This window comes from Saimiri boliviensis, chromosome 3 (assembly GCF_048565385.1).
Source record: "Saimiri boliviensis isolate mSaiBol1 chromosome 3, mSaiBol1.pri, whole genome shotgun sequence".
Taxonomy (NCBI): domain Eukaryota; kingdom Metazoa; phylum Chordata; class Mammalia; order Primates; family Cebidae; genus Saimiri; species Saimiri boliviensis.
This window is the reverse complement of record NC_133451.1, coordinates 112491437-112518515: the sequence shown is the minus strand read 5'-3', so window position 1 is coordinate 112518515 and position 27079 is coordinate 112491437. Positions and strand designations below refer to the sequence as shown.

General features: G+C 35.9%; 1 protein-coding gene across 14 annotated transcripts in view; it reads right to left on the bottom strand.

The window, feature by feature from the left end:
- The window catches only part of TENM3 (teneurin transmembrane protein 3), a 2726163-nt gene that overhangs the window by 1891205 nt on the left and 807879 nt on the right, over positions 1 to 27079 (bottom strand). The window lies entirely within an intron of this gene.

Here is a 27079-nt window from a genome sequence, read left to right as displayed (position 1 = left end):
AATTAGAGACACTATTTTTGAAGAATCAGAAAATATATGCTGCAATAGACAGGTCAAGTACATTATTTCACTCAATATTTGATCAATTTTCTGAAGAAAAATAAATCATTTATCATGTGCTAGATGTTGAGTAGTATCTGAATATTCAACCTGAAATAAAGAACTTAAGTAATCATCTAAATCACTCAGGCCAAAAGACCAATTTACAAGAATTACCCAGCTCACTGGGGCAAATATTATTGAAGGAATCTTTTTCTTGAATTACTTCCTAAATGGTAATTTTTACTTTTTATGGTTGGAATGTATCAGACACAGAAAGAAACAACATGGCTTGAATTAGACATCGAAAATCACAAAATCATTTGAACATATGCTTTAATAAAACAAATTTTTTCTCAGGAAAGAGATGTTTCTATATCCATGAAAATATCTAAAATATGCTCTAATTATATGAAGACTTGATTTGGACAAAAATATTATTTCATTGTAATTATGCATTTTCATTTTACCTCTATCCATCTTAATTTATGTTCCTCTTCCAGCTAATGTTAAGAGCACAAGGCAACTATTGAAATGTTTTTCTGATAATCTGTTCAAAACAGTTTTAAAAGCTATATCATGCCAAACATTTTCTACTTTATACAATAGAAAAGTAAGTTTTTAATTCAAAATTGGAATCATGCTATTTTGTTTAACAAGTTTTTTTATTTGAGTAATCAAAACTTGATGGCATTGACAGGGTGCAGTGGCTAATGCCTGTAATCTCAACACTTTGGAAGGCACAAAGATCACTTGAGGCCAGGAGGCAAAATCCTGTCTCTACTAAAAACCAAAAATAGCCGGGCATGGTGGTGCACACCTGTAATCCCAACTACTCTGGAGGCTAAGGAATGAGAATCCTTTAGAATCTGAGAAGTGGAGGTTGAGCCAAGATTGCTCCAGTACACTCCAGCCCAAGTAGCAAAGTGAGACTGATACAAAAAAAAAAAAAAAAAAGAAAAAAAAAAGAAAAAAGAAAATCTATAACCTAAAATATTTTATACATTTATTTTATTTACAATGCTAATTTTTTAAATCATGAAAATTGGAATTGATGGTATCAGTATTTTTAAAAGAAAACAAAATGTTTTAAAATTTCTATAAGAAATTTAAGAAGTGGTCTTTCATTATACAGGCAAAACAGATTTTAGAGCTTAAGAGTTATTTGCACAAAAATGATATAACAAGGTAAGTAATAACTTAGGTGGTTTTTTAGAAACCTCTTATTCTAAAAGCTATTTAATGGTAATTATTTTGAGATTAAACTTAGAGAACTTGAATAAAAATTTTTGATTTCTACTTTTTACCAAAATATTAGCATGACATTATTTCCTATGAATCCCAAACTTGTTTTGTTAATGTTAAAATCTATTGTTAATAGATTTAAACAATACTTTTGTTAAAATCTATTGTTATAATTTTGTTTTAAAATTAAATTTTTATCTTCTAATACAAAATGTAACTAAGTAAAAATGAAGCTGTATCAAGTTAACATATCTTAAAAGATACCTTATCTGTCTCCATAAAAAAAATTTCTAGCTATAGAAATTCCTGCGATATATGGCGTTTCTTTGGGACAATAGATATATCATTTCAGAAATTTTAGTTTCTTAGCTTCCCTATATAATTACGTCTTTAGTATTTTCATAATAAAAAAAAAAATCTTCCTACTCCATGGAAATACTCTAGTACCACCAGATGCTTTACTCCTGTTAAGTCACTGTAAGGTGTTCCATCTTGCTAGAGGTATTTGGAGAGCAGAAGCTACTATTTAACAGGAGGAAATGGGTAGCTCCTGATTTTTAGATTTAGATTGTAATCGGGGTGGTTTAAGAAAGAGTAATCGTGAAATAAAACACCTCCTACCGTGAAGTTCTTCAACATTCTCTATACTTCTATTTTTCACTAAAGGATTGCTTTTCCTTTCATCAAATACCCTACAGAGGTACACTCTACCTGATAACATTGTGTTAGGCTATTATTGAGCTATTTGAAGTTATAAAAATATTTCATTAAATGATGTGTTATTTGAAAATGGCTGTCAGGGAATTTTGTATGGAAGTCCTAGGGCCCTGCCTTTTCTTCTCTTCATATTCCCTCCCCAACTGTGGTTTCAGAATCCACCCTGGTGAAACCTCAAGGCTTTAAGGGAGCAAAGTTTGAAATCCACTTCTGCATTTCCATACTATTTCCTTTTATTTCAAAAAACAGTGGGAGAAGAGACATGGGAAGCTGTAAGTTTGCTGGGAAGAAAAAGGGAAATACAAGAGAAGAAACAATGTTGACAATTTGAGCAAAAATAAAGGAAAAGGAGGAAAGAGCCGAGTTTAGGAGAAGTTTGCAATGTATATTCCAAAGTTCCAGGAAACTGGTTGGGAAACAACCCTGAAACAGATGCTTTAGAGAAAAATACTACAGATAAATGAAACTTTACAGGCAACTTGTTTATCTTCCTTCTTCCAGATGCTATATGAATATAAGTGTGTGTGTAGATACGATAAAAACCTGATTTTCTGATATGTTAGGTGATTTACAACATGATTCAGTTTGAGAATGATTTTAATAGTTATATTCCAATAGCAAAACATAAAATACAGGCACATTCCTCAATAACCAAGGACATCTAATCACCATTCCATTATGTGAATTGCCTTAAAAAATCTTCTGCAAACTGGAAGAATTTTCGTAAACTACAGAGGTTAATAGAGCATAGGAACTGACACTTAAAGTAGATCTCTGTTACTTAAAATGTGACTCTGGTCCCAAATACAGTCATTATCCTTTTGTCATGCCTTTTATTGTTAAACCCACTAATATCTAATTACATTTTGAAGAAAAAAAAAGGAAAGAGAAAAAAAATGCATTCAAGTAGCTGCTATAGGATTCACACCCAAATACCTAAACAGTATGTACAATATTTTGGCTTACTCAGATGTTAAGTCTCTCCTTGAGAATGTTTGGAAGTTCAGCGCCAGATCCTGGTTTCTGGCTTGCCAAAAGACATGCTGGTTTCTTGGTGTGGTTTTCTAGCTCTTTTGCTATTAGTGCATAATTTGACAGTATGCTGCCACGGTAACAGAATTCACGAAGGGCTTTCAGTTTTGTTCTGCCAATGAGGATTTTTGACTGCATGTAGTGCTGGCCTCTGAAGACTGATCCATAATATTTGTCTTATAAAGCCTTGTCATCTCATAGCACGACTGATGCTACAAAATAATCCATCAAGAACTAGGTTCTCCCAGAATGAGCTACTCCCTGAGGGTAAGTTAGGCACTAGGCACTACTGGAAACCACATTAACCTCTTTATCATCAAACTTGGGTGCTTAAAATAGACTGCTTGAAAGTGGACACGTTACACAGTTCCATGTTGCACTGCTGACTTGGGGAGTGGATCAGGCATGTAATCCCCAATGTTCATTTTCTACTGTATCCCATTATGCGAAACAGAAAAAAACTTCTAGATTTTGACAATCTTCTTTGTATAGTCATTTTCAGAGGCAAGGCTTGCTAAATAACTATGTGGTTGACAGAATAAAGCAAAAAATTAAAAAATGCTTCATGGTTTTAACCAATATTTTCCCATATTATTTCAGTGAAACACAACATACCATTATTTTCAGCTATATTTTACTACATAATTATACTTTGACCACATTATTTTTTATTAGTCCTTTTTTGTGGTGTACAATAATGACAGTTTAAAAATCCCATAAAATATCTTTATGCGCATGAGGCCAGAGAAATTTTGTCAATCCCATTTGGGACTGGTTGGATCCACAATGAAAAACTAAACTACCCTTGAATTCTTTCGTGTGGTTCTAGTAAGAGAATGGAAATGACTCAGGACAAGCCCAGCAAGCACATTAGAAAATAAATCATAGTACTGGATGAACTGCGAAAGTAAGCATAATCTTTATTTAGGACAGTAGTTCTCAACCAGGGGTAATTTTGACCCTAGGGGACATGTGGCAATATCTGGTCACATTTTTCAGTGTCAACACTGGGGGTGTGCTACTCATATCCAGTGGACAGAGGCCAGCGAGGCTGCCAAACATTCTGCAATACACAAGACATCCGCACCCTTCACACCCAAAACACGATCCAGTCCAGTATTTTCACAGTGTTGTGGTTGGAATGTCCTGGTTTTGGTAACACTTGGAGGGGGTGGGGGTGGGAATGGGGGGAACGGAGGAAGGGGGGAGGGGAGAGGAGGGGGAGGAGGGGAGGAAAGGGAGGGAGGGAGGAGGGGAGGGGGGAGGGGGGAGGGGAGGGGGGAGGAGGGGGAGGAGGGGGAGGAGGGGGAGGAGGGGGAGGAGGGGAGGAGGGGAGGAGGGGAGGAGGGGAGGAGGGGAGGAGGGGAGGGAGGAGGGGAGGGAGGGGGAAGGAGGGGGGAGGGGAGGGAGGAGGAAGAGGGGGAGGAGGGGGAGAGAACACAAGCCCTATTTTTCTTACAGTTCAGTTAATTTGGCTCAGAGGACAAAGCAGACAAAATACATCTCTAAGGAGTGGTGGTCTTAGGCTATGGGAAGGGCACTAGCTCAGATGCTCAGGAGAGGTAAATCCATTGATTCTCTTCAGTAGATAGTGCTCAGATGCTCAGGAGAGGTAAATCCATTGATTCTCTTCAGTAGATGGAAAAAAGGAAGCCCCGATGCCACCACTCCGTTTTGTAGTGGGGTGTCTAGGTGGCACTTTAAAAGGGCAAGCCACACAGAAGGGCCTTGCCAGGTGAGAGACATAGCTGGGAGCTGCAAGGAATCCATAGCTCCATGTGTTCTTCCTTTAGTCCAGAGTCACTTCTCAGCATTTTTTCCCCATTAATTTTTACTTTGTTATCTTAGGCTGTCATTGAGCATCCTTCCTTTTAACATTTTCCATATAAGTTATTTTATCATCCCTTTCTTGGCTTCATTTGAATTCTTACAAATCTTTCACACTAATAATCTTTCCTGATTGTTTTGGGGACATGTAATCTATTTTTTCATTTAATCAGTTTCTTTTCCTAATCCTGAAGTACATAGTTTTGGCCTTAGCAACAGTAATAAGAAATCTCAGAGAACAGGGCCTCTCTCCCACTTAAAAATAGTACATGTAAAATAATAGCATTTCACTAAGAATATGTGGTATTTATTGGTTACCTAACATTATGTTCTCTTGCTCCTTTTTTTTGACTCTTACACTCATTCTCCTTATCTTCTTTCCTAATTCCTACATTCACCAAATGCCTCCCCTGTGCTAAGCTATTAAAACAAATAAACAAGGTTTGATCCTTACCCAACACACATAGAGAGCAGGCACGAAGAGAATGCAGTTACCTCAGCTGACAGTGTAGGGAACAAATCTATCCAATATATTTAACAGAATAGGTTTTTTCTTCTGTAAGAATTTTTTCATGTCTAATAAATGTCTTCAGGTTTTATCTTACTTTTCTCATTGTTGTTTTGGTAGCATATTAATTCTTAGAATACATTAACTCTAAATGAGCATTGGAAAATGGCAGTTAGTATTTGAGGAGAATCCTTAATTTAAAAATTGAGTGTTTCATATTTCATCAATGACATCCAAAGCATGACAAAACATTATTTGTCACAATTGTCTTACAATTTAAGCAAAAGAAGTATTAGCTGAGAGTAATCCTTTTCAACCTTGGGGAGTTTGGATGCAGATCTGGGTGAGATGGCTAGTTCTCTTTAAATTTTCATTGTAAGTCATGGGCAAGTGTCAAACCAAGAAGAAGTGCAAAGACACCAAGAAAACACTAGCCAGTTTGTTTATTGTAAATAAAGGATTTACTTTTACTCTTAGATTGTTTTAGTTGGAGACATATTAGTTTTGAAATTTGAAAAATACATTAAATGAAAGGTAAAGCTACCTGTAGTGCTTCTAAAAATAATCAATGAGGTTTTTATTATTTCAAATTTTAATAACATTTGATATATACAAAACAAGAAATCTATAATATTTCCTATATATAAGACAGAAATCTATATCCCTATTTAAGGTAAAAATAAATATAAAATTTTTTCCTTTACTTCTTCATGAAGTTAAAATTTAAATAATCACTTTCAAAATGTTTTAAAAGTCCTGAAAATGGCATAAAGTTGTTACTGATTCATTGGAATCAATAATGAATAATTACAATTGGTGAATAAAATTATTTTTTAACAGGTACAGTGGCTCACGCCTGTAATCCCAGCACTTGGGAGGCTGAAGTAGTTGGATCACCTGAAGATCAGGAGATTGAGATCAGCCTGGCTAACATTCTAAAACCCTGTCTCTACTAAAAATTAAAAAAAAAAAAAAAAAAAAAAAAAAAAAAAACAGCCGGGCGCGGTGGCTCACGCCTGTAATCCCAGCACTTTGGGAGGCCGAGGCGGGTGGATCACGAGGTCAAGAGATCGAGACCATCCTGGTCAACAAGGTGAAACCCCGTCTCTACTAAAAAGTACAAAAAAATTAGCTGGGCATGGTGGCGTGTGCCTGTAATCCCAGCGACTCAGGAGGTTGAGGCAGGAGAATTGCCTGAACCCAGGAGGTGGAGGTTGCGGTGAGCCGAGATCGCGCCATTGTACTCCAGCCTGGGTAACAAGAGCGAAACTCCGTCTCAAAAAAAAAAAAAAAAAAAAAAAAAAAATTAGCCAGAGATGGTGGTAGGCACCTATAATCCCAGCTACTCAGGAGGCTGACGCAGGAGAATCACCTGAACTTGGGAGGTGGAGATTGTAATAAGCCAGGATCATGCTATTGTACTCCAGCCTGGGCAACAAGAGCAAAACTTCATCTCAAAAATATATATATGTATATAAATTTTTAACCTCTATAAAAGGGTCACTTTTATATTAATGTAATTTTAGAAGTGTATTTTTTAGTTGACACACTAATTGCACAAACGTATGGGGTACAATGTGATGTTTTCATACATGTAGACAATACAGCGACTAGGGTCAACACTTGTATACATGTATACATTGTGTAATGATCAAATCAGGTTAAACATCTAAGACACATATCATTTCCTTGTAGTAAGAACACTGAAAATCCTCTCCCCTAGCTATTTTTAAATATTCAGTGTATTGTTAACTTGCCACCCTAGTGTTCAATAAATAGTACATCAGAATTTGCTCCTCTCATCTAATTGTAACTTTGTACCTGTTGACCAGGCTCTGGTAACCACTATTCTATTCTCTACTTCAAGGAATTAACTTTCTAGATTTCACATGAGTGAGATCATGTGATATTTACTTTATGTTAAGTGAAATAGCAGAAGCATGATGTCTTCCAGGTTCATCCATGTTGAAAATGGCAGGATGCCATGCTTTTTATAGCTGAATAGTATCCACTGTGTGTATATGCCACATTTTCTTTATCTACTCATCCATTGGTAGACACAAGTTGATTCCATACCTGGGCTATTGTGAATGTTGCAATAGACATGAGAATGCAGATATCTCTTTAATGTACTGATTTCATTTCTTTTAGATATATACTCAGTAGTGAGAGCTCTAGATCATAGGGTAGTTTGATTTTTTTAAGTATATGTTTGCTTTTTAATGTTTCTTTTATTTTATCTTAATAGATGTCAAAGTAGGAAATTATATGGATTTTACAATATGAAAAAATGAGAATGTATATCTAATGTTGACTGTTCAAATCCAAGAAAATTATACTTCAGTGGAAAGTGATACAAACTGTGGAATATGTTTCATAGTACTATAAAAGCCACTTTTCTCTAATGAAATGTAGAGATTAAAAATAAAAGTTTAACATAATATTAGAGAAACAAAGTTGGAGGACTAACACTACCTTCCTTTAAGACTTACTATAAAGCTACGGTAATCAAGACAGTGTGGTATTGGTGAAGTAACAGAGAAATATATAAATGGAACATAACAGAGATCCCAGAAATAGACCCACAGAAATATATTCAACTGATCTTTGACAAAGAAGCAAAGGCAATACAATGGAGCAAAAATAGTCTTTTAAATAAATGGCGCTGTAAAAACTGGACATCCACATGCCAAGAAAAAAAAAAAAGTATCTAGAAATAGACCTCACATTCTTCACAAAAACTAACTAAAAATGGAACTCAGGCCTCAGTGTAAAGTGAAAACCTATAAAGCTCCCAGAAAATAACATAGGAGAAAATCTAGATGACCGTAAGTTTGGCAATGACTTTTTAGATAAAATACAAAGGCAAATTATAGAAGGGAAATAATTGGTAAACTGCATTTCACTAAAGGTAAAAGTGTATGTGTAAGACACTGTCAAGACAATAAAAAGACAAGCCACAGACTGAGAGATATTTGGAAAAGATTTATCTAATACAGGAGCTAATCAAAATATGCAAAGAATTCTTAATACTCAACAGTAAGACAAAAGTAACTTGATTAAAAAATGGGCCAAAGACCTTAACAGACATCTCACCAAAAATATAGAGATGGCAAATAAGCCATGAGAAAAGAAGCTCCACACCATATGTTATGAAGGAAATGCAAGTTAAACCATCACCGCCGCCGCCGCCACCACCACAATGGGATACCACTCCACACCTACTGGAATGACCAAAGTCTAGAACACTGACACCACCAAATGCTGGGGAGACTGTGCAGCAAAGGAACCCTCAGTGCTGGTGGAATGCAAAATGGAACAGCCACTTTGAAAGACAGGCTACTAATTTCTAACAAAATCAAATATACTTTTACCATACAATTCAGCAGTGATATTCCTTGGTATTTCCCAAAAGAGCTGAAAACTTATGTTCATACTTGTACAATCATGTTTATAGCAGCTTTATTCCTAATTTCCAAAACTTGGAGGCAATTAAGATGCCCTTCAGTCGGTAAATGCATAAATGGATACAGTTACATCTAGCCACTGGAATACTGTTAAGAACTTTTTAAAAATGCTCCACGAAGCCATGAAAAGACATGGAGAAACTTAATTTACTAGTAAGTAAAAGAATCTCATCTGTAAAGACTACACAGTTTATGATTCCAACCACACGACATTCTGAAAAGAAAGTGAAATAATCAGTGGTTGCCAGAAGTTGCAGGGAGAGAGGGATGAATGCGTGGAGGACAGAGGATTTGGGGGACAGTGAATCTACTCAGTATGATGCTGTAATGGTGGAGACGTGGCATTGTATCTTTTAGCAAACCCATCAAATATATAACACCAAGAGTGAAATCTAATGTAAAGGCTTTGTGTGACAATGATGTACTATTTATTTTAAGTGTATTGTAACAAATCTATTTCCCTGGTGGGCGATGTTGATAATGGGGGAGGCTCTGCATGTTTGGAGGCAGGGGTATATGACAAATCTCCATTTCTTCCATTCCATTTTTCTGTGAACCTGAAACTATTAAAAATATAGGTTGGGCACAGTAGCTCATGCCTAAACCCCCGCACTTTGGGAGGCTGAGGCAAGAGGATCACTTGAACCAGGAATTTGAGACCAGCCAGGGCAATATAGAGAGACCCCATCTCTACAGTCATGGTGGTACATGCCTGTAGTCCTAGCTACTCAAGAGGTAGAGGGCTACAAAATTACAGTAAGCTGTGATTGCATCACTGCACTCCAACTTGGGTGACAGAGCAAGACCCTGTCTCTAAATATAGATATACTATATAGTCTATTGAAAAAAGAAACTTGAATGGGGTAATTTATATAATTAGTACATTTTCAAATAATGAGATTTTTTTTTCATTTAGAAAAAGAATTTTTAAAGTATTAAAGATTTAAGGTAATAGTGATTTCTATTCTGATATCAAAATACTCAGTGATATCTATATAAAGGTATATAATTTGATGTAATAAGCAGCACATTTAAGTAAAATACACGAACATAAATAACAAGAAATAGAACAATTTTCTTAAAAGTTATGAACAGGAAAAGTTACCTGTCTTAATCAAAAACATCCAAAATATCTATATTTGCTAACGATACTATATTAAAATTTAAAATGTCTATAACTAAAATAAGTATCAATGACAGATGCTATTTGATGACAATTGTCATTATTAAGAAGGGAGGTAGGATGGTCAGACACTAAACCTATGGATTTTAGAATAAAATTCAGGTTTGGATTTACAAAGTTAGGAAAGATACTCTCTATAACCTTCGGTGTCCTCATCATTAGAAACAGCAATCAAACTTTTCCTACTCATATGGTTGCTCTGGGGATTATATGAGAAAATAGAAATAAATCACTTAGAACAGATCCTGTCACAGAGTCTGCATTTTGATAAAATACTATTAGTACTTTTACTAATACATTTTAAAAATCATAAAAATGTTCCATTAAAAACTTAACCTAAGAGCCAGCATCAATGCATAAAGTAGTTACAGCCTAGATTACATGCACTGTTCTTCAGCTGAATGGCACTGAACAAGAATGAGAGTCCTTTCTTCAACCATAATCACAGCTAATCACACTTCCTGGAACTCAAACATATCACTCCTAAATTGCAGAGGTTGGACTAAATGAGTTTGTACTTTGAAAATATCAGTGAGAGTCAAATTATAATTTGGCTACTGAGGTTTATCTCCTTTATAGTACTGAAAGCTCCTGCAGGGTCAGACAGTTTTGTATTTTTTTTTTTTTTTTTTTTTTTTTTTTTTTTTTTTTTTTTTTTTAAGACAGAGTCTTGCTTTGTCACTCAGGCTGGAGTGTAATGGCGCAATCTCGGCTCACTGCTGCAACCTCGGCCTCCCGGATTGAAGCAATTCTCCTGCCTCAGCCTCTTGAGTACCTAGAATTACAGGTGTGCACCACCATGCCCAGCTAGTTTTTGTATTTTTAGTAGAGATAGGGTTTCATGACATTGGCCAAGCTGATCTTGAACTCCGGCTGCCTCGGCCTGGGAAAGTGCTGGGATTATACACATGAGCCACCACACCTGGCCTGTACATCTAACTCTATAGTAACTCTCTCAGAGAGACAGTTGCCTACTGGAAATAAAATAATTTTAGAAATAGAAATAACTATTGGACATTCACTATATGCTAGGCATTGGGAGTCAAATATGTGCTAGACAGCATGCTGGGTACAAACGTGAGCCTTTAACATATTAAGTAGCCTGCCAACTTAAAATTGCAGTGAACCCACTGGCAACTATTAGGTACTAAAATCAGGTCCCCCAAAATGTTTTCCAAGCGTGAAACTGTCTTGTTTTTATCAAATTTCACCAGTGATGTGAAAAGTACATTCTAAGGAAATCCCTAGATTGTATAATTTTTATGAATTTAAAACAAAATTAACATAAGTTAATTTTTTCATTTTGTGACATTTAGGACTATTAAAGAAAAACAGTAACAAAAGTGATAGCCAAACAGCATTTACAAATAAGAACACTTTTCAAGAGTTATACTCACACTGATTGTGAGGTAACAAAATGAGTTAAACGATTATGCCAAAATGAAGTGAATAATTCTCCCAAATCTAAGAAGTCTCATTTAAAATTAAAAACTCAATGCTGTATAAAATTCAGAAAAATGTGAATTTCCCTGTTGAAGACATAGAAGTATTTGTAACCTCTCAAAAATACTGTGTGTGGGGGTGGAAATAGAAAGAATAAGACCCAGTATTTGCTAGCAGAGCAGGGTGACATTAGTAAAAATAAGTTTTCATTTAAAAATAACTAAAAGCGTATAATTGGAATGCTTATAACACAAAAAAATGATACATGTTTAGGTGATGGTTACCCCATTTACCCTGATGTGATTATTACACATTGTATGCCTGTATCAAAGTATCTAACGTAACCCATGAACATATACACCTACTACATACCCACAAAAAATAAAAATTAAAAATCCTGTGACGTTGGAAGATAACCAATTTTTAAAAGATTGTATGAAAATGGAAAACTGTGTGTATGTCAGCATCTAATGCCTCTGTATTCCATTATTCAAGTAGCTCAGCCTACAAATTTGGAACTCAGGGCTCCAAAATTCAAGGATGGAGACACTTAAGCCTCCAGTGGGATTATTCTGATTGCAGAGAAGGAGTTCTGTGAGTTCTGTTCCCTGTGTATCACTGTCAGCAGAGACTGCCATGTTGTTCAGGATGCTCTAAATTGTGATCTCAAAAAGATAATTACTAGAACTATTATCTACTCAATGTAACTATTTAATACCACTATTAACTACTGTAAATTAGTAGAACTATTAGAGAAGGATATTTTTAGGTGGAATATGGAATATTTACTATGATAAAAAAACACGACTTGGATACAAATATGGTAACATTAAACATCATTGGGGTATCTGTGTGGATCATCACATGGGAAGTACTAAAAATTGTCTCAGGAGGTAGTGCTGTTAGGGTACAATAATATGTGTAATATATATAGGTATATAATATATAGCATATATATTATATATTAGTATATGTATATAATTGTAATATATACTATATATTATATATAGTACTATATATACTAATATATAATATATAATATATACTAGTATATTTATATATAATTACTAATATATATATTAGTATATAATATATAATATACATTATATATACACCATATAGGATATATATATATATATGGTATATAGTATATATATAATTTATAGAGTATATAACAATATACCAAGTACACCCGGTATAGTAGAGGATGCCAGGTCTACTTGGCTCTAAAATCATCATTCCCTTGAATCTATAGCATTATCTATTCCTAATGAAACCAAATCCAAATTCCTCGGTGAGGCTCTTGATCTTTACCAAGCAATTCAAAGCTGAGTCTCCCGCACACCTATAATCAGTTCATGAAAAGCAAGATGGAAATGACAGAGAAGGGAAAAAACATTATTATGTACTCACTTTCCCTCTCTAGGCAGGCTCACTCTAAGAATTATCCAACATAAAGTGCTCTCTGTTTTAAAAATCTCAAAGAAATAGTGCATAAACTACAACAATAATCTTTGTTAAAGGGGCTTTTTGTTGCAAAACTTGTTCATAAATCTTAATGGCTTTGGCTTTGATTTAAAGCCCCTCTTGTCACCGTGATATCATAACAGCTGACTGTAGCTGGCTGTTCTACAGTGTACACCCTAATGATATCTTTAATTAAATGTGGGCCATAAAAAAAAGATTCATGAGATCTGATCCGGTTTGGCCACTCCATAAATGTTGGGCCTTGGACAAGTCCCTTAATACAAATGACTCTCGTGTCTCTCATCTACAAAATCAGTATTTATAACTACCTGTCTGTTTTGAGTTTTAGAGATAAAAATTTGATTGTTAACTCATGTTTCATCACCAACCATACAGAAGGTGTTTAGGAGTTTTTTCCTATGAGTAGCAGTATTTTTCCTAGTGGGATACATTCCAGGACCTCCAGTGAATGCTTGAAACCATGGATAGTACCCATTGCTATATACAGCATGTCTTTTCTGATATATACAGACTATGAGAAAGTTTAATATGGAAATTAATCCCAGTAATAGATTAACAGTAAAATGGAAGAATTAACACATACATCAACAAAATTTATGTGAATGTGGTGTCTCATTTCTCTTCTCTCATCCTCTCACAGTATCTTTTTGTATTTTACCATGGCTAGCTAACTGAAACTAAGGTTTCAGTGCATAAGAGGGAACTACTTTATTAGTTATCCATAATAATAGTGCTTATTAGTAGTAGTAAGTAATAACTTTAGTACTTCAAGGGGGAAAGGAAACCCTGTAGACCTCTGGGAAAACAGAAGAGGGCAGCAATCCTAGAAGTCGAATTAAGAGTGCTACTGAAGAGACACAAGCATGGAAGGGGGTACCATGATATCAGCAACACAATTTTATGTGTCGATGTAGCTGGGTCATGGTGCCCAGATATTTGGTCAAACACAATTTTGGATGTTTCTGTTAAGGTGTTTCTTGATGAGATTAACCTCTACATTGGTGGATTATGAGTAAAGAAGTTTGCTTTCCATAATGTGGGTGACCCTCACCCAATCACTTGCAGGCATTTTGAAATCAAGACTGACTTTTCCAAAGCAAGAAGAAAAGTGGCCAGAACACTGTTTTTGGATTCAAACTGCAACTCTTCCCTGGGTCTTTAGCCCGAGAGCTTACCATATCAGATTTTGAACTTGCCAAGCCTCCGCAATCCAGTGAGCCAATAACTTAAATCTCTTGTAATCTCTCTCTCTTGCTCGCTCTGTGTATGTGTATACACACACACATACATATTCTAATATCTTGTTGATTCTGTTTCTCTAGAAACCCTGACTAGTACCACCACAAAGGCCAAGCAACAAACTTTAAACGAGAAATAATCAGGATCTCCAGTGTTAAAATCCATGAAACTTGCTGTAAACATGACAATACATGTTATCTGATACGTAAGTTTCAAGATCTGTTGTGTCATTTGTCCTTCAAAGTTAGGTAAAAGATATATAATTACCGAAACCACTAACAAGAAAAAGAGAAAGAGGAATTAACTGTTAGACATCTATTCTGTAGGATAAAAAAAGATAAACTCTTTTTAATATGAATATTGTGGCTTAAATTTCTCAATAGAGAAATCTAAATAATTTGTCCCTGCTAAAGAATGTGAAAAGCACATAATGCATAGCCATTAGCATTAAACAGTGGAAATAAGTAGAAGGCAAATGTTATAGTAAATCTTCCATTTTATGTTGTTCACACACAGACATATTTTTTAATAAAAATGAATCATACCAAATACAACAATATTGCACAAAATGGATTTCCCTGTTCTTTTCCATTTGGATATTTACATAAACTTGTTACTTAGTTTTATATTAAAGACTTAGAAATACTGTAAAGCAAAATAATAGCTATTCCAATTAAGTGCTTCCAAATTGATTCTTCGATACTCTAATGCATCCAACACCATATGATGAGAAAAACTGGAAAATTTAATCACACATCCTTAATTTAACCTTTTATTCCTACAAAAATTCAAGCCCCTGTTGAGAGAAGGGAAACAGGGAAATGGCAACACTTGAATGAGCTATCAAGAGGTATAATTCTATTTTAAAAAGCTATTTTAAAATTCATATAGAACTAAATAAGAGACTTCTTTAATACCATATTGACTATCAGTTAAAAACAGACTTGTTTAGAAACTATAGCAATGGGTATGTTAATATATGTTAGTTATTATTACAATTATATTACCTAGCAAGTTCCTTAATTTTAGGCAATATTTATAGGGTGAAGAATGATTTATGATTAGGTATATCAAACGATGAATCTAGTTTTAGCAATTGGAAGACATCATTTAAATCAAAGCTTGTTTCGAGTTGAAAGTCATTTTGCAATCAATAATTTTACTTTGAACCGTGAGGACTTTTACATCTTCCATAGGAATCTGAAGTCTATGTCACAATAAAAAACTTCTCTAAAGTAATCGATCAATTCTTCAACAACGAAATGCCATTGAACAGAACTGAGAGTACAATTAATATAAAGTAATTATAGAGCAAAATATTAAGATGGTCTTGAAGAATTAACACATATCAGATTTAACTACTCTAAATCATAAATGAAATAAAAATTAAACTCTGTATAAATCTACAAAAATTCTACATATAGAATTAAAAATAACTTTCTCTTGAAAAGATTTATTGTTTAGATTTGCATTGTTCAGATTTACTAGTAAAAAGAATATAAACAAGTTTATCTTCTTTGGGTAACATTAGTTTTAAAAAATCAGTTTTTGGTCCCTTAGGTAATGAAATTGTCTTAAAGTCTAAAATAAATTTCTAATTAAAAAAAGTAGGTGGACAGTTTTGTACTCAAGTGCTTATCATGATACTTTTATAAACGAAATACTGTAACAAATGGAGACTGTTTTATTGCCTTAGGATTATTCTTTACTACTACACAAATACCCTGCCAAGAAGCAACTTCACAATGGTAGAGACAAAATTAAATGCCTACAATTGCCATTAGCAATTGTGAACAATTATTAATCTGTCTAGAGGAAACTAATGGGCATGATTAGAGAAACCAAAAGTCTTCATCTTATGGAAATCAATAGCGTAGATGTATTTCCATCAGATAATGAATTACAAGTTTGTGAGCTGAAGATTAAGGATGCCTTAGTATATATTCTGCCCATACCTATCAATTGTATGTCTGTCTCAATCTGGTTTATACCAATACTGTATCATAGCTAATAACCTTTTTCAAAAATTATAGTTATTTAGACACTATATAAAAGAGATGGAAAATTAAATCTGTTTCCTTTAGGACTACAAAACAAATCAGCAACAAAAGAATTATTGCTAATTCATATCGAATAAGGTGATTAGCAAATGAAAACTTTTGTTTTCCTTTTTAAAATACCCAGGATGTGGGTGCAGCAATATTAGCTCCAAGTACAAGATTTATCATTATGATGCACTGTAGATTATCCAAATATACATATAAACAGAACTGGAATGTATTTTGAGAACATCATAATAAAAAATATGTTGTGAAACCACAAAATAGATTGGTCATTTCTAATCCCATTTTCAAATATAGATCTAACCTAAATGCAAATAAAAACATGAATACATTAAACTTTTATGCAATTGCCTTTTATTAAATGTCTACCAGAGTCTGGTTAATTCAGATTAGCACTTAATTGAAAATCTTTTATAGCATGTATATTTTATGTCAGATGAGAGAGATACAAAAACTCATAGAAGAACAGCTCACAGTAAGAGAATTCCTGAAGAAAATGTGGGAAGGGGAGAGTACACCTTGGATTCCATTCAAAGAAATTCAATTACAGAAGAATGAAAGGACTTCTGTTGTAGGCAATTACTTCTATGGTTGTATCTATAAGGTGGCTTTAAAGTGGGATTCCAGTGCACTCCACTCTAAGAACAGTAAACTTCTCAAACTAGCTCTCACATTCCCAGAGGAAGATGGAAACCCCAAAGACTGATATGAACTAATGTTGCTCATATAGATTTGGTTAAAGTAGGCTTTTCTTCACATATTGCAAAGGTTTGGGTTTAATAATGTAAAATCTCTGAATCCACAGTTCTAAGAATTTTTTGTGCTGAAATCCAAGAGCTGAGTGCAGAAAAAGCAAAGTAGGAAAGAGAAGTGGGAGTAGGTTTATCACATCAGAATCTACTACACCAGCAGCTTGATGGTTAGCAGAGTAAATTCATGTGGTCATGACACTGATATGCAGACTCATGTGGTGGGAGATGCTCTCCATTTAATTCAAAGATAATGTAAAGAGTTACCTTTAAAAAGGCATTGTCTCATAGATGAAGGAGTCTAGGGATGGGGCAGAAAATCTGTGCAGTTCTCAGTTAATAATGAGGTTTCCATAATTGTATCTCACTAAATGCCAGTTACCTCTTCCATAAAATGAGGATAATGCAACTTGCCCTATCCACATGGTACTTTCCTAAATCCAAAGATGAGGCTGCTTTTGACTGCTTTACCAACTACAAATAAGCAAATAGATAAAAAATTACCTTGGAAGAGGCGTGAACAGAGGAACAGCAAAGATTGTTGGTTTATGCAAATCGTATCTACTTTCTTTTAATATGTTTGAGGCTTCGAGGACCTAGTCGCCTTCAGGTGATATTCTCACCCATTTGTCACATAATCCTACTGGCTGGCATAGTGATGAACAGGTCTTCTCAGGCTTATTATAATGGTATCTGTTTCTGCAATGTGGAACAATCTGCACTTCATGCCAGGCTGCAGCAACTGCCACTACCTACCACTCAAAGAACTAAATCAGCATAAAATTTCCCCTAACACCATGGAGGGAAACTAATGATGTAGGGAGGGAAACATTTTGCATCTCTGGAGCATTGGTGATGTTATTTTCAGTGCCATCTGAAAATATGGTGTGCTGATATGATGATAGCTGTCATTCAACTCCCATCATTTACAATTTTGATTTGAAGCACTGTAGTAGGAAAGATAAAGTCACCCACATTTGTCCTCTGGCAAACTTTCTACAAAATTCATAGTGGAGCTAAACTGGGAGGAGGGGCTAGGACTATCTCAATGACCCATAGCCCCCAGGCTCAAAGTACACTTTTGTCCGTGAGAATATTTGTCAGAATATTTTAGAAGAAATGGCTAAACAGGAAGTCAGGACTACATTCAGTGTATCTTAGTATTTTCTGCTCTAAGACAAAACGTGATCAATGCCTATACAATAAAATCACACTGTTCTATTGTCTCCAACTCAGATCCCTACATGTTTAATTACCTTCCTGTCTCTGCCTGAATAGATGCTCCAATCATAGAAGAGTCTTACCACTCTTAGTTCTCACAATCTTCTCTATTGCTGTGACTGCTCAACTACCAAACATTTCAGGTATGACTTCACACCTGCTGCCTCCACTTCTTAAGAATTAGCTCACTACCTCTTCACAACACTATCACTAACCCATGCAAGGCCTTTATGCCAGGAACAAAGAGTGCTCTGCACAAACACATGTGCTGGAAGACTGTCCTAATGGTGATGTAAGTCCACAATGCTTACGATGGAATGGTGCTCCTTAGATTTGGGCAGTGCACCACCTGCATAAGCAAACAGTGAGGCTGGAACAGGAAGAACGAAGAGAAATCAAAGATAACTCTTCAGTCTGCAGCCTGAGCGAGTAAAACAATGGTGTTGCTGTTAATAGAGTAATCAGGGGCCGGGCGCGGTGGCTCAAGCCTGTAATCCCAGCACTTTGGGAGGCAGAGGCGGGTGGATCACAAGGTCAAGAGATCGAGACCATCCTGGTCAACATGGTGAAACCCCGTCTCTACTAAAAATACAAAAAATTAGCTGGGCATGGTGGAGCGTGCCTGTAATCCCAGCTACTCAGGAGGCTGAGGCAGGAGAATTGCCTGAACCCAGGGGGCGGAGGTTGCGGTGAGCCGAGATCGCGCCATTGCACTCCAGCCTGGGTAACAAGAGCGAAACTCCGTCTCAAAAAAAAAAAAAAAAAAAATGGAGTAATCAGGAAGAGCTGCTTAGAGGTTGGAAGATAATGAGTTCAATGCTGGATAAGGTTTGAAAAGCATAAGAACATCAAAATAGGGAAATCAAGTATGACAAATTAATCTCCAAAAGGGAGAAAATATTAGAAGGAGAGTTAAGATGTTGGGTGTGGCTGTATTAGGTATATTTAAGCAAAAGGAGTAAAAAAGCCGGGCGCGGTGGCTCAAGCCTGTAATCCCAGCACTTTGGGAGGCCGAGGCGGGCGGATCACGAGGTCAAGAGATCGAGACCATCCTGGTCAACATGGTGAAACCCCGTCTCTACTAAAAATACAAAAATTAGCCGGGTGTGGTGGCGCCTGCCTGTAATCCCAGCTACTCAGGAGGCTGAGGCAGGAGAATTGCTTGAACCCAGGAGGCGGAGGTTGCGGTGAGCCGAGATCACGCCATGGCACTCCAGCCTGGACAACAAGAGCGAAACTCTGTCTCAAAAAAAAAAAAAAAAAAAAAAAAAAAAAGGTCAAAAAAAAGAAACTTAAAGAACCTTGCTAGTCCTGTTTGAACTAGGGAGGGAATAACTGGATTTAAAGAAGGCTCCTGCACACAATTGCACTGCTGTGCACGATGCAACTGTGGAGTGTCCGTCACAACACAGTTACCATAGAAACGACATGACAGTAAGACCTTGGATAGACCAGAAAACTATCCAGAAAATGGTGGCAAGACCTTGAGGAAAGGAGCTCTATTTCTAATTCACAGAATAGAGTAACAGAATGGCAATGGTGCAGCTCCGAAGAGTTGTCAAGGTATATTGGTTCTTTCAAAATTTCTAACTATTCTCAAATAATCTTAAAGTAAAACTCTGAATAGGCCACCTTCTGTGAGCAACCTTTAAAAAAACTCTTGAGTGAATTAACATACACTGAATAAAGTCTAAACTCTTTAGAGTGACATTCAGAACCCTCCCAAGGTATAGTCCTGTAAGAATAACACAAAAGAGACATCACCCTCTTCCAAATACACCCTACACTTTCCTGATTTCTAGTCTTTGCCCATGCTTAATCAGAGTATACTATTATAATCAGCTTGTAGATAATATAACTGAAGTTTAAGTTATGTAATTTGTTCATATTTTACATTTCCAAAGTCCATCTTTTTTGTCAGCAGGATATTCTACTCAAATTGAGAGTATATTAAGTACTCATATTTGTGGAACATTACCTACAATGACTTGCCTAGTTATGAAATGAGTTGGGATTTTTTTCTTTTTTTTTTTTTTTTAAAGGCAGAGTCTGTTGCCAGGCTGGAGTGCAGTGCCATGATCTCTGCTCACTGCAACCTCCCCCTCCTGGGTTCAAGTGATTCTCCTGCCTCAGCTGCCCAAGTAGCTAGAACTACAGATTCATGCCCCCAAGACCAGCTAATTTTTGTATTTTTAGTAGAGACAAGGTTTTATCATGTTGGTCAGGAAGGCCAGATGGTCTCAATCTCTTGACCTCATGATCTGCCCACCTTGGCCTCCCAAAGTGCTGGGATTACAGGCATGCACCACTGAGCCTGGCTAAAATTAGTCGTTTTATATAAATTGATGAATGTTATCATTTGAGATGTGTGTAATCATTAAATATTTTAATAACATTATTCATTAGCATATTGTGAAATAGAGTCTCTGGTTCAAGAAAAGTGAATAATCTTATTGTTGTAATTTTTAGACATGATATAGTGCTACCATAGTGTAAAATTATCACTTAGTGAAGATATCTCTCTGCCCATGCCTATAAGCAGATTAAAGCTTACACTTTGTAAAATCAGCTCTCATTTCTCATTGTTTAAAATGATCCATGATGAATCAACAGGAATTCTCATTAATTGCTGATGGTAATGCAAAATTACACAGCCACTTTGGAAGAAAGCCTTTGTCTACAAAGCTAAACATCTTATTCTATGATCCAGCAATTTTTGCTCCTAGGTATTTACCTTAATGAGCTGAACACTTATAACCTAAAAAAAAAAAAAAAAAAAAAAAAAAACTGCCTGTGAATGTTAGATTTATGCATAGTTGCCCAAAATTGAAAGAAATCAGGATGTCTGTCAATAGGTAAAGGGAAAAACAAATTATGGCCCATACAGACAATAATCCAGACATATTCAACGGTCAAATTTATGCATTTAGCAATTGCAAATGCATATTGCTAATGTGAAAGAATTCGATCTGCAAATACTATGCTCTTTATGACTCCAACTCTGACATTTTGGACAACACAAAAACATTAGTGGTTGCCAGAATTGATGGCGATATGAAGAGAGGATGAATACATGGAGTAGAGGGAATTTTTAGGGCATTGAAACTATTCTGTACGATACTGTAACGGTAGCTGTATGATATTATGTATTTGGCCAAACCCATAGAACTGGACAACACAAAGGATGAAACCTAATATACACTATGAACTTCCATTAATAATTACATTGGTTCATCAGTTGTTAAAAAAAGTACCGTGCCAATGTGAGATATTAATAACAGAGGAAACAGGGAAGGGGGAAGGGAGAGAGAATTCTGTACATTCTGTCCAAATTTTTCTGTAAACCTAACATTAAGAAGTCTATTGACTTTAAAATATGCAGTATTTAAATTACAGAATATATTAAAATCTATGAAACATTCTTTTACAGAACAGACAAAGCACAGAGGACAATATTTGCAACAGTGATGGTCTTTCTCTACTTCCTTGATCCCCTCTCCCAATGCCTTGCCAAATGAATGATACCTCTATTCCCCTGCTAATGGAAGCAAACACAACCTCTCTAAAATAGACCTACTTTCCCTTGAGCCTAAAGATCTCAAGATACTCCTCTTGAAGTTACTTCACTTACCAAAATTCATCTTCAAAGAGCTTACTGAATTATCAAAATGTTCCCAGAGGCCATGGTATGTAAAAGATGGTGGAAAACAAGCAGCAAACAGAATCACTTTGTTAATCAACACTTCACTGTAGCTTCTTTTTAATGTTTTCCTTAACGTTTTGAGACTTTTACACCACATTTAGTTATTTTATTACTTATGGCTGGTGGCAAGAAAACTTAGAAAATAAGTACATAAAGATTTCTTTACCAATTGAGACTATTATATCTTAAGTTTATTAAACCACATAACAATTAGTTCCTCTGCATAATTTATAGTTAATTTTCTTAGATTGTTTCTAGCCCATAGATACATTTCTTTTACTTAGCTCATCCTACACTGATTTGTCTTGCTCACCTGGGAGATCCAGGTTGCCAGTTTCTCATGTCTAAGAATCTTTCTCATCTTACTCAGAATTGTCTAAATCTGTTTTCTTCACTTATCACATGCGGTTTTGGAATCACCGAGAACAAAAAATAATTTCACCACACTTTTTCTACTACTGAAGTATGACAAATAGTTTGCAATTACTTTGGACTATCTAATCATATAGGGAGGAGTACTGTGTTCATAAGGACAAGATCACCAGTTTGATTACTTAATTTCACACAAACAAGTTATTTTCCACTGTCAAGTATTAACCCTGCTGTCAGATGTCACTGACACATGGCTCACCAGGTGGCTACACAGGGTATCTGGCTGGGCTCATTTAAAAGTAATGGCAGTATAAAAAGAAAGATAAGACATTGTGCATGTTCTACATGAGTCACACGTAAACCACAGAGCACTTTCAGGGTGCCAGATATTTCTGGACAAAGCTAAATTATGGAGAGGCCCACTGACATAGATCAACACTTTTGAAAAACAAAATTACCCTATGTTCAAATTCCAGCTCTGTCACTTAGTTGCTGTGAGAGCTTACGAAAGTGGCAGTTCCTTGATCTCACATTTCCTCATCTCTACAATAGGGACAGTATCATTTTTCACATAGTTGTCTGGAAATATCCCCCAACCTAGTTGACCAGCCAACATCAATATTTAATACATGATCCTATTAGTAGTGGCAGTAGTCATGATCAATGCTATGGGCTGGATGCACGTGTTCCTCCAAAATTCTCTCATGTTGTAACACAACTCCAAGGTGATGGTGTTAAGTAGTATGGCCTTAGGGAGGTGATTAGAAGCCACGAGAGCCTCTTATCTCCATGAGGGATTAATGTCCTTATAAAGGGGCTTAATGGAGCAATTTCATCCCCTTTTGCCCTTCCATTCTTTCCCCACTTGAGGACACAGCATTCACCCCTCTACATGCGAGGACTCAGTAGGAAGGGCCCCTTATAAAGCAGAGTACAAGTCTCCACCACACACTAAATATGATGGCAACTTGGTCTTCAACTTCCCAGCCTCCAGAATCCTGAGAAATACATTTCTGTTCTTTATATATGACCGATCTAACGTATCTTGTCACAGCAGCACAAATGAACTAAGACAACAAGTGTTCCTATTTTATCCTAGAAAATAAATTCCCAACTGGATTTCCTAAATTCTACCCCTTTTAGGATCTTCTCCCCAATATCACTTTTGAGAACAACATCGTGAGTGGTGAGATTAAATCCATTAGCACTAGTAGGAAAAACTTTTTGGTAGGAGATTCATGGTTCTCTAGTTCATAAATTTGAATGGACAGTTTTACCTCTCAGTATGAGATGAGTTGTTACAAAAAGTTATTAGAAATTACAGCCTGGGATGCTGCTTTCTTTAAAAGTGGGTGCTGAATAAGACACCCAATTTTAAACGGTGCCCTTTAAACTGGTGTTTTAAAGTAGAACAGATAAATTTAAGGTCACCATATCTACAAGTTAATGTTTTAGATCCTCTTCAAGCTTCCCCATTCCTGACAAAATCTCATCTCAATAATGATTATACAGCAGCTTCTATCATTTTTGAATTAATCTTAATTTCCATTATATACTTTATATGTAAAACACACATATGCACATATATAAAACTTTCTTAATCATTGTGATAAAAATGAACATGGAATAACAGGTAAATATACATAAAAAACTTTGCTATCTGTAATGAATCATTAATCATATTGATGTTGCCTAACAAATTTTATTTAATCTTTCTGCTTGAAGTGTACCTTTCTTCTCAAGGACAAGACTCTTAGATCCTTTTTCCTTCATGCTGTGCTGCAAAAAGCACAGACACTATGTTCATACAGTTCTTTTCTTGAAGTTTGGCTCCCTCATTTACTGGCTGTCTGATGTTAGCAAGTTGCAGAAAGTCTATGAAGCTCAGCTTTATACTTGAAGTGTTGTGTGAGGATCAAAGGAGAAAACGTATTTAAGACACCACGCATATTCAACGTACTGAATTCATGGTGGTTATTACTGTATTCTGGCTTATTTCATCTCCAAGTTTATTATCCATGTTAATACTCACCTTGACGTTAGGAAAGGTGTGTCCACTGACAAGGAATCATAAGATGAACAAAATATGCCTCTTGATGGTGTAGCCGTGGACGGTGTGGGTCAGAATTCCAAAGATGACTCCCCAAGATTCCTGTCTCCTGATAACTCAAACATGAATCTAATCACTGTAGACGTTGTTGTTGTTGTAATTAAAGTCCCAAATCAGGTAGACTTAAAATATGATGATTAACTGGTATGTGCCTCACTTAAGCACACATTCTTTAAAACGTCATGACTGTGGCATGATGGGAAGTCAGGAGGATTCAAAGCATAGGAAGGATTTGACATGCCATTGCTGGCTTTGAAAATGGAAGGTCCACAAGCTTAGGAATATAAGTGGCCTCTAGAAGCTGGCAACAGCTCCTGGCCAATAGTCAGCAAGGAACAGGGACTTCAGTCCTACATAACTGAATTCTGCCAGCGACTGAATTGTCTGACTCTTCTCCAGATTCAGAGATAAGAACTCAGGCCAGCCAAACCCCTCAGCATGGCTATGTGAGACCCTAAGCAGAGGCTCCAGGATTTCTGATCTATACAACTGTGAGCTAATAAAGGGGTATCGTTCCAAGCTGCTAAATATATGGTAATATGTTATGCAGCAACAGAAAACTGAGACAGCCATGTTCTTTCCAGTTCTCGTGCTTTCCATGGCATAATCTCTGCTTTAAGTACTCAGCAAACGTCTGCCCTTGGCATGATGAACTAATTCCCAGACATCTGTACTTATATTTTAAGGATTCCTTTTTGTTATTTTTCATGGATCCTACAGATGAAAATAAAGTATTCAAAGAAATATTTCCACATCATTATATGAGGACAATACTGGTTATGTCCTTTGGGTATTTGGGTTTTAAATAAGCCGGTTCAACAGTGTCTTGATATATTTCCTGATGTGTCTCACATTCTTTTTCTATCTAGAGTATATGCAAGTTTAAATTCTATATTATTTCTATGATGGAAAGCTATTGATCTTATAGCTATGTTGCTGTCAGACAAACATCCAATTCTCCTAATTTCTCTGTCAAGTTTAATTGTGTACCTTAAGCATCTGTACCACATTAAAGTTGTTTAAAGGAGTGTTTATGATGGCTGTTTTAAAGGCAGTGTAGAGTAGTGACCAAGAAAGAAAATTCTCTTGTATTTGAAGCTCTGTCCCACAGCTTGTAGCGCTTGACATTGGGCAACTTACTGCTTCTGTTTCCCACTAACCTCATCCAATACTTCAAAGGCTGTTGTGGGGATAAGTGAGCTAATATATGCAAAGTACTTAGTGCCTAAAACCATCAGAATGACACAGTTCCTGACGTTATTATTTAATTTTACAAGTCTCTATTTGAAATCTAAATACCATCTTTATGTAGGATCTAATTAGTTACATGTGTCCCTTTGGCTGTGTGCTAAGAAATTTCATTTTAAACCTCTAATGGTAACAAAATTTCTTTGAATAATCTCTTAAATATTATGCCATCAGTAAGTATCCACATTTCCAAAGTCGTTTTTTTTTTGTTTTTAATTCAAAATGCTTCCTACCTTCAGAAGAATACCAGATTTCCTAGAAATTAAAAAAATAAGATACTGAATTCAAGGTCTGTACTGTATCTGCAACATGCTAATGGGAAGCTAGAAAGTAGTTAGTGCTCTCTGCGGACTGACAGCACTTCCAATATTAGAAGACTCATGAGTCTTCTAAGGTACCACTGAAATGTGTAGCTGAGGATCATATGCATGTTTGACCACTGAACTGGAATATATAAAATGATTTCTGAATTTGCTTTTCTGGGATTGAAAAGATAATACACCAGTGCCACCTAGTTGTCCAAATACAATGTGCTACTTATTTATTCTTGAAAGGAATTATGCTGCTATGACAAGTAAAATTTTAATTTTTTTACTGTTGACATAGGCCCTGTAGTTAACAAATAGTCATTTCTGCAAGTGATACAAGTGATAAATTCAAGGTTCCATTTAAGGTAAATATTTCTCATGTTTAGTTATACGAGACAGTTAGCAAAACTCATACTAATTTTCAATAATTGCTTTAATTTTGCTGTAAACATATCTGAATCATTTAACACATCTGCCACATCAGCATATATTAGTTGTTTATTACTGTGTATCCCAGAATCAAAAGTTTCACAAAGAAGATCATAGTCTTTCTATTAAAGATTGTATATGGGATATTCTGGAGGTGAAACACATTGTATCACACACTGCCTAAGAATTACATGTTAATTCTGTAATAAGGTACACATGCAGTTAATGGTCTCTATTTTTCACTCAGCCTGAGCAATGTGTGGAGGTGGCTGGGGTCCCCTCAGTGAAATAATTGTGATGTGTATTTGACATAGCCGGTTCTGGAAGGCAGGAAGTTCTGTCAGGTCTTGGCTGCAACTGAAGACCTAAAGAGACAGACCTGGGATTGCTCTGCAGCCAGCCGGAGCTGGGGTCAGGAACTAAGAGGGAAGAGAGATGCCTCAGGCAGTGAGACCCAAGGCAACACATGACTTCAATGTTTAGACAAGTTCTGGGAAGAGTAGAAACTGTACACACAAGCTACACATCTATCAGTAAGCCCTCATCTATGTGTTACTGTATGTTCAAACAATTTCAGGATAAAGAAACTGAAGTCATGGAACAGATGAGTCATCATCCTGTCTGCTCACAATGACAGAGTCCTCCCAAGTGGAAATTGGTTGCCAGCCCTCCACTCTTCCTTTCTCTA